Raw genomic sequence first — 6,077 nt, 5'->3', positions numbered from 1 at the left:
GTACTAAGCCTCTTGAACAAAACCAGCAGCAGGAACAACAAATGGGCTATTTCTTGGGTGCTTACTCAGTGCCAGGCACAATAGTCTCAAGTCTCCAAACAACCCTATGATGTGGGTCTCTCGAGCCCATTTTACAGACGGGGAAACTGAGACTGGAAGGCTGGGGCCCTTGCTCGAGCCCCGCAGCAGGCCTGCTACCGGCTCTGCCCAGCTCCCCAGGAGGCTGCGGGAGGGCCAGGTGGCATGCAAGGAGTTAAGCGGTAGGCAGTGCTGTGGCTCCGCGCGAGGAGCGCGCCGGGCTGAGGGCGCTGCTGGCGGCAGCGGCAGCGGCGCGGGGAGCTGGGGCTGGAGACGTGAAGTCCGGGGGCGCGAGCGAGGCAGCGACAGAGAGATAGAAACAAGGCGGTCAGAGCCCCGCACCGAGCCGCAGCCAGCTCTAGGCGCGCAGCGGCCCCGGCATCCCGGGGCGGGTGCTTGCGCGGGGCCTCGCCGCGGCCCGGGGCACCCGCAGTGCCGCCCGCCCGCCAGCCCGCCCGAGCGCCACGCTCGCCAGAGCCTGGCTTTCACTTCCTCTCGCCTCCGCCCGCCTCCTCGGCTCGCCGGCTGGCGTCGCCACCGCCTCCTTGTCCCCGACCACCGCTGTCGCCGCTGCTGCAATCCAGAACGCACACTCTTCCACTTTCCCGCTGGAGGCGCGGAGGATGCCCCTTGCACCAGACCCAAAGAAATAAACCCCGAGCCTGGCTAGAGGAGCCTTGGTGGCTAGAAAGAAAAACCAGATTCCGCTTTCCTTGATGCCACTGCAGCAGCTGGCAGCTGGGAAGGCGCCCACAGAGCGGGAGTGCCAAGTGGGACGCGGGAGTCGCAGAGAAAGAGCCCCCGGGCGCAACTGGGCTCCCCTGGCAGAGTTTGCAAGTGGCTGAGACCCTCAGGTAAGAACTGAGGGGCCTAGACCTGCTAAGAGGTTGCTGAACGGGAGGGGGTGCAAAGCTGCTGCAGAACAATTCCTGCTCCCCGTCTGGGTTGCCAGTTCCAGTGGCTTCTCAGAGAGGCTGGGGCTTCAGTGCCCGGAGCCCGGTGAGTAAAGAACCCTAAGTGGTGACAGCCCAGCTCTGGATAGATGACAAACTTTCTCTCCTCTGGCAGAGGGTTGGACATTCCTGTTCATGCAGGCGTCCTTCCTCTGGGCATCCCACTGGGTCCCCATGGCAGGCACATCCAGGGCTTCTCAGGATGAGCTGGGCCAGGGGTGAGGCAGTGAGCCTCCTTAATCTGATTCACGAATCAGCCTCTTCTGGCCAGTTCAGGGTTCTGAGGGAGAAGGAGCTGGATGCATTTCCAAGTTGGCTTTACAAGGTGCTTGTTGGGGGTGATACTCTGGTGAATGAGATTCCCTGTCATCTGCAGCCAGCAGCCAGAGCTGCCTGGGTGATGGGGTCTGTATAAAGTGCTTTGCAGTCTTGCTTATGTCCATTCTGGCTGGTGTGTGTGTGTGTGTGTAGAGGGAAAAAGAACTGGTGGCAGGGGGACCCATTCAGCCAAATTGCCCTCATCAAAGCCCTTCCAGCAGCCCCAAGTGTCATCACAGGAGCCGACTCACCTCCTTGGCAGAGACACTAGAAGAGGTGGGGATCACTTTCTGTTCCTTGTAGCTCCTTAGAAGAAAAAAAGATTTGGAAGAATTTTCCTGGACTGCTCAATGAGACCATTCAGATTGGAGCCTGGGGAGTTACAAGCTTTTGCAGAAAAGGGGTTGGAATGGACAGTTGGAGAGGGGCTCCTAGCACTCTCATCCCCAGCTCTGGGGATGTGGGTGGTCCCCCACACTCCAGGCCCCTTGAAGCTCTGCTGAGCCCAGCACATAGCTCATGAATTTAGCCAGGTTATTTTTCCTCCAAATGAAAAACATGCTCCAAAGAGGCCACCTGGTCTCCAAGGATCATTTTGGAGCCACCCTTGTGGTCACAGCCCCCTAGATGGCATTGTGCTTCCTTGATAGGGATCCAGCCTAGGACTGGGGTCATCTTGATGGACTAATTGGTCAGTGAGGCAGGCTGTGGAGGTGCTTCTGGCCATGACCTGAAAGTTGGATGTATTCCCATGGCCCTGTGATGGCTTGCTCCGGCTGGACATCTGCCTCTAGGGAATAGCATTGCTCTTTGGTTCCTGGACAGTACTTGGAGCATGAGGTGGGAGTCTGAGAACTTCCTGCCTTTGCTTGGGATTCTGCCTGGGGCCAAGCTAGGAGCTGCTTCCCTAGGGACCTGGGGATTCCTCCAGGGTGTCAAAAGCCAGTGCTTGATGTCCTGGAAAAAAATAAATCTCTGGGTCAGGAGATTGAACTTCAAGTTGGCCCTCAATTTGCTGTGTGACTTTGGGTAAATCACTAGACCTCTCTAGGCCCCAGTTGCTGCTTCTATAAAATGAAAAGAGTTCGTATAATTTAGTGTTTAAGAGATCTAGGACTCAGATCCAACTGAGTTTGACCAATCACTTCACCCTCCCAACCTCGGTCCCTCCAATGTAAAGTTCCTACTGCACGTGGGCTGAGACATGCATGGAAAGTGCTTGGTGAGTGTAGTGAGACTGGAGCTGCAGAGATGTGGTGGCATGGCACTGTTTTGGAGTCCTGTGCATGGGCATCAGGGTGCAGTTATCCCCGGGGAGGCTGGCCCTGTCCCATCTGAGCACCAGGTGATCCTTGACTGGGGAGCAGAGACCTGTTCTCTCCAATCACCAGACACCTGCAGTCCCCGCCTCCCCCCCCCACCCCCCCCCCACCCCCGGCTGCTTCTTCATAAAAGCGCTGCTGGACCAGCAGCTCCTAGTGGGGAGCCCCAGGCGGTCTGGGAGGACTGGATGCATGCAGCTACTGCGTCGCCATGACAACAAGAGGTGGAGGTAATCTGTCTCCATGGCTTCAACTTTGCAGCTGTGTAGGAACCCAGGGCAGAGAAGTTCAGTATGTTTGGGTGTCAGTCACTCTGTCTGCTGAGGCCATCTGATCAGGCAAGGCTGCTGTTCCCTGCAGGAACAGCCATGCCGGGGAAAGTTCTCTGTGGGTGTGTGCGTGTGTATGTGTGTGTGTGTATGTGAATCTGGGTATGCGTATGTACTTGTGAGCAGTAAGCAGTTGTGTGTATGTGATTAGCTGCACAGATGCACACGTGTACTTTGAGGGTCTGTGCGCTCATTCCTGCTTCTGAGGAGCTATGCAGGTCAGCCTAGTTGCCTGTTTTGGTAGCTGTATGTGTGCATCTGTGAGTGCATGCGTGTGTGTGAGTGAACAGTGTGTGCAACGATGTGAGTATAAATTTACAGGCATATATATCTACATGTTTTTTGATGTACCTTTGCGTCTCTCTATATGTATGTATAGCATTGTACACTTCTCTCTATGTGTGTGCCTGTTTGTCATGGTGCAGCCTCCATTAGTGTCTCCGTGTGTATGTGTGAGTATTTGAGCATATGCATATGTGATTGTTAGAAGGATCATTTGATTGTGTCTCTGTGCATGAGTGTGTCCCTGTGGGCAGTTACCTGTGTGTCTTGCAGTGTAAACTTGTATATTTCTGAGTGTACACGTGTGTTTCTGAGTGGTGTGTGCCTGTGCAAAGCATTTCATGCTTGGTTATATCTTTGTGTGTGTGTGTTTCCTATTGTTGGTGTGTTGGTTGCTGTGTCCACTCAAGTGTGTCTCAGTGCACATTGTTAGTGTCTCTGAATGTGTAACATCCAGAAATTGCAGTGGGACTTTTGTGCATGTCTCCTGTGCCTGGGTACGCATGAGTTTCTGAATGTGTGTACCTGGGAGATTGCATTGCATCTATCTTATCACACGTCCCTGGGTGTACAATGGGTGTTTCTGTGTGTGTTTGCTTGCCTGTGGGGCGGTGTAACTTTTGTTTCTCTCATGTATATGTGTGTGTTTCTAAGCATGTGTTTCTGCGGTGTGTCTGAGTGTGCATAGGGCTGTAAAGGTATGTGTGTGGGGAGCTATAACCAGAGCTGAGAGTGTCCAAACAGAACACATCTCTGAACCTTTAAAACTCCTCTTCTGTCTGCTCTGCATGTCTGAACTGTGCCGGTGCCACGTACCTTCTGAGTGTTGATTCAGTGATTGGTGGTGCCAGCTCCAGACAGGGCACTGGGATGTTGTATGTTCATTTTCCTGAGTGCCGTTGCTCTGAAACCAGTGTCTTCCTCTGCCCCCGGCTCCGTGGAACCCCACAATAGCCTAAGTCTTCCTTGCCAGAAGCCTGCACTTAGGACAGTTGCTGAACAGACTCACAGATGTTAAGAGCACAGGTATAATTTTAGGCAGAAGGTCTGAACATAGGCAGCCTGGAATGCACCGAACATTTCGACAGCAGTGTTTCTAATTAGGAGCAACTTGTTTTCCTTAAATAAACAAATCAAGTGAGGAAAGAAATTGCCCGAGATTAATGGCTCCCCAGAGCAGGTCCAGATGTTGGGAAGATGGAGATGAGGTGCCCATGGACTGCAATGTTGCTGCTCAGGGTCTTCCAGGTTTGGACCAGGAGCTAATGAAGCAGGGACTGAAGAAGCTGGTGAAGAGAGCAGGGCAGGGCAGTGTGGGACCTTTTTCTGAGGTTTGCCTGGTGTTTGGTTATTGGGGTAAATACATCACTGGCCCTTTTCCTCCCTGCTTCCTGTATCCATGCCCTTTGCTGTTCTTCCCACTCAAGGGGCAGGCAGGCTTTATGCTCCTGATCCTTCATTTGGAGTTTGGCTATGTGTCTACCTTTGGCCATTGGTGGAAATGATAGTGTGTCCATTACAAGCTTAGGCCTCCGGGAGCCTTGCATATTTCTGCCATGGCTGGGAGAAAGGCTTCCCCAAGGTAGCTGCTGCCCCCTCAGCCTGCTTCCAAGATGAACACATGTCAAGCCTCCCTGATCCCAAACCTCAGTGAAGAGCCTAGCTCAGCCAAGCTCCAGCTGGCCACAAACAGGTTAGTTAGTACATACTTCTCATTTCATGTCACTGGGGTTTTATGGTTGTTTGTTACACACCATTATTGTGGTTGTAGCTAACCAGTGCCGTTGCCAGTAGTCTGTATTTCCTACTCCTGTGTGACCCTTGTACTCATTCAGAGGAGCATAATGCACACCTGTACTTCTCATCATGGATATCCCATTCCTACCTGGATTTCTGCTCATGCCAACATCCCCAATAATAATAATTATCATAGATAATATAATTAGATAAATATCTATTATCTAATATCATAGATAAAAGATATTTACCAGACACCACACACCATGCCAGAGGCTTTGTATATATCATCTATTTCTCATGACAGCCCTCTGAGATAGTTTCTGTTATGACTTCTGTTATAATCTGTGAGGCTCTGAGAGATGAATTGGCTGGCACAGGCCACATAGCCCAGAAAAGGCATTCCTGGGATTTATACCCAGATCACCTGATGTCAGAGACCATGTTTTTTGTTTTGTTTTGTTTTGTTTTGTTTTGTTTTTTGTCTTTTGCTATTTCTTGGGCCGCTCCCACGGCATATGGAGATTCCCAGGCTAGGGGTTGAATCGGAGCTGTAGCCACCGGCCTACGCCAGAGCCACAGCAACGTGGAATCCGAGCCGAGTCTGCAACCTACACCGCAGCTCATGGCAACGCCGGATCGTTAACCCACTGAGCAAGGGCAGGGACCGAACCCGCAACCTCATGGTTCCTAGTCGGATTCGTTAATCACTGCGCCACGAAGGGAACTCCGAGACCATGTTTTTAACCACAGTGGCATCTTGCCTCCCCAGTGTCAGTGGGCATGCTTGCCATACTGACAGCATGGCACACATTTGACATTTTCCCCTTAGCTCACCTGGAGGTCAGGTAGGCAGGAATGAATCAGGAGGAGGGAGGTTTGCTCATTTGTTCATTCTTTCATTCATGTATTAATTCATTCAGCGTCAGGATTTGCTTATGCTCAGTACTTGCTCATAATCTTCTAAGAGTCACACTTTGTCCTGGGCACTGAAGATGCAGAGATGACAAACCCAAATTCTGTCCTCAAGAAGCTTGGGGAGGAAGCAGGAGAACCTG

General features: G+C 52.2%; 1 protein-coding gene across 2 annotated transcripts in view; it reads left to right on the top strand.

Annotated features, from left to right (window-relative positions):
- Window positions 1-300: 300 nt before the first annotated feature.
- WSCD2 (WSC domain containing 2) overlaps window positions 301-6,077 on the top strand; it is a 103,006-nt gene continuing 97,229 nt past the window's right edge. For both annotated transcript variants that reach the window (XM_047761083.1, XM_047761084.1), the window contains exon 1: window positions 301-932. The gene's annotated coding sequence lies outside the window, so the exon portion shown is untranslated. The remainder of the gene's footprint in view (window positions 933-6,077) is intronic.

This window comes from Phacochoerus africanus, chromosome 15 (assembly GCF_016906955.1).
Source record: "Phacochoerus africanus isolate WHEZ1 chromosome 15, ROS_Pafr_v1, whole genome shotgun sequence".
Classification (NCBI taxonomy): Eukaryota; Metazoa; Chordata; class Mammalia; order Artiodactyla; family Suidae; genus Phacochoerus; species Phacochoerus africanus.
Note: the sequence above shows the minus strand (reverse complement) of the source record. Positions and strands in the feature narration are given on the sequence as shown.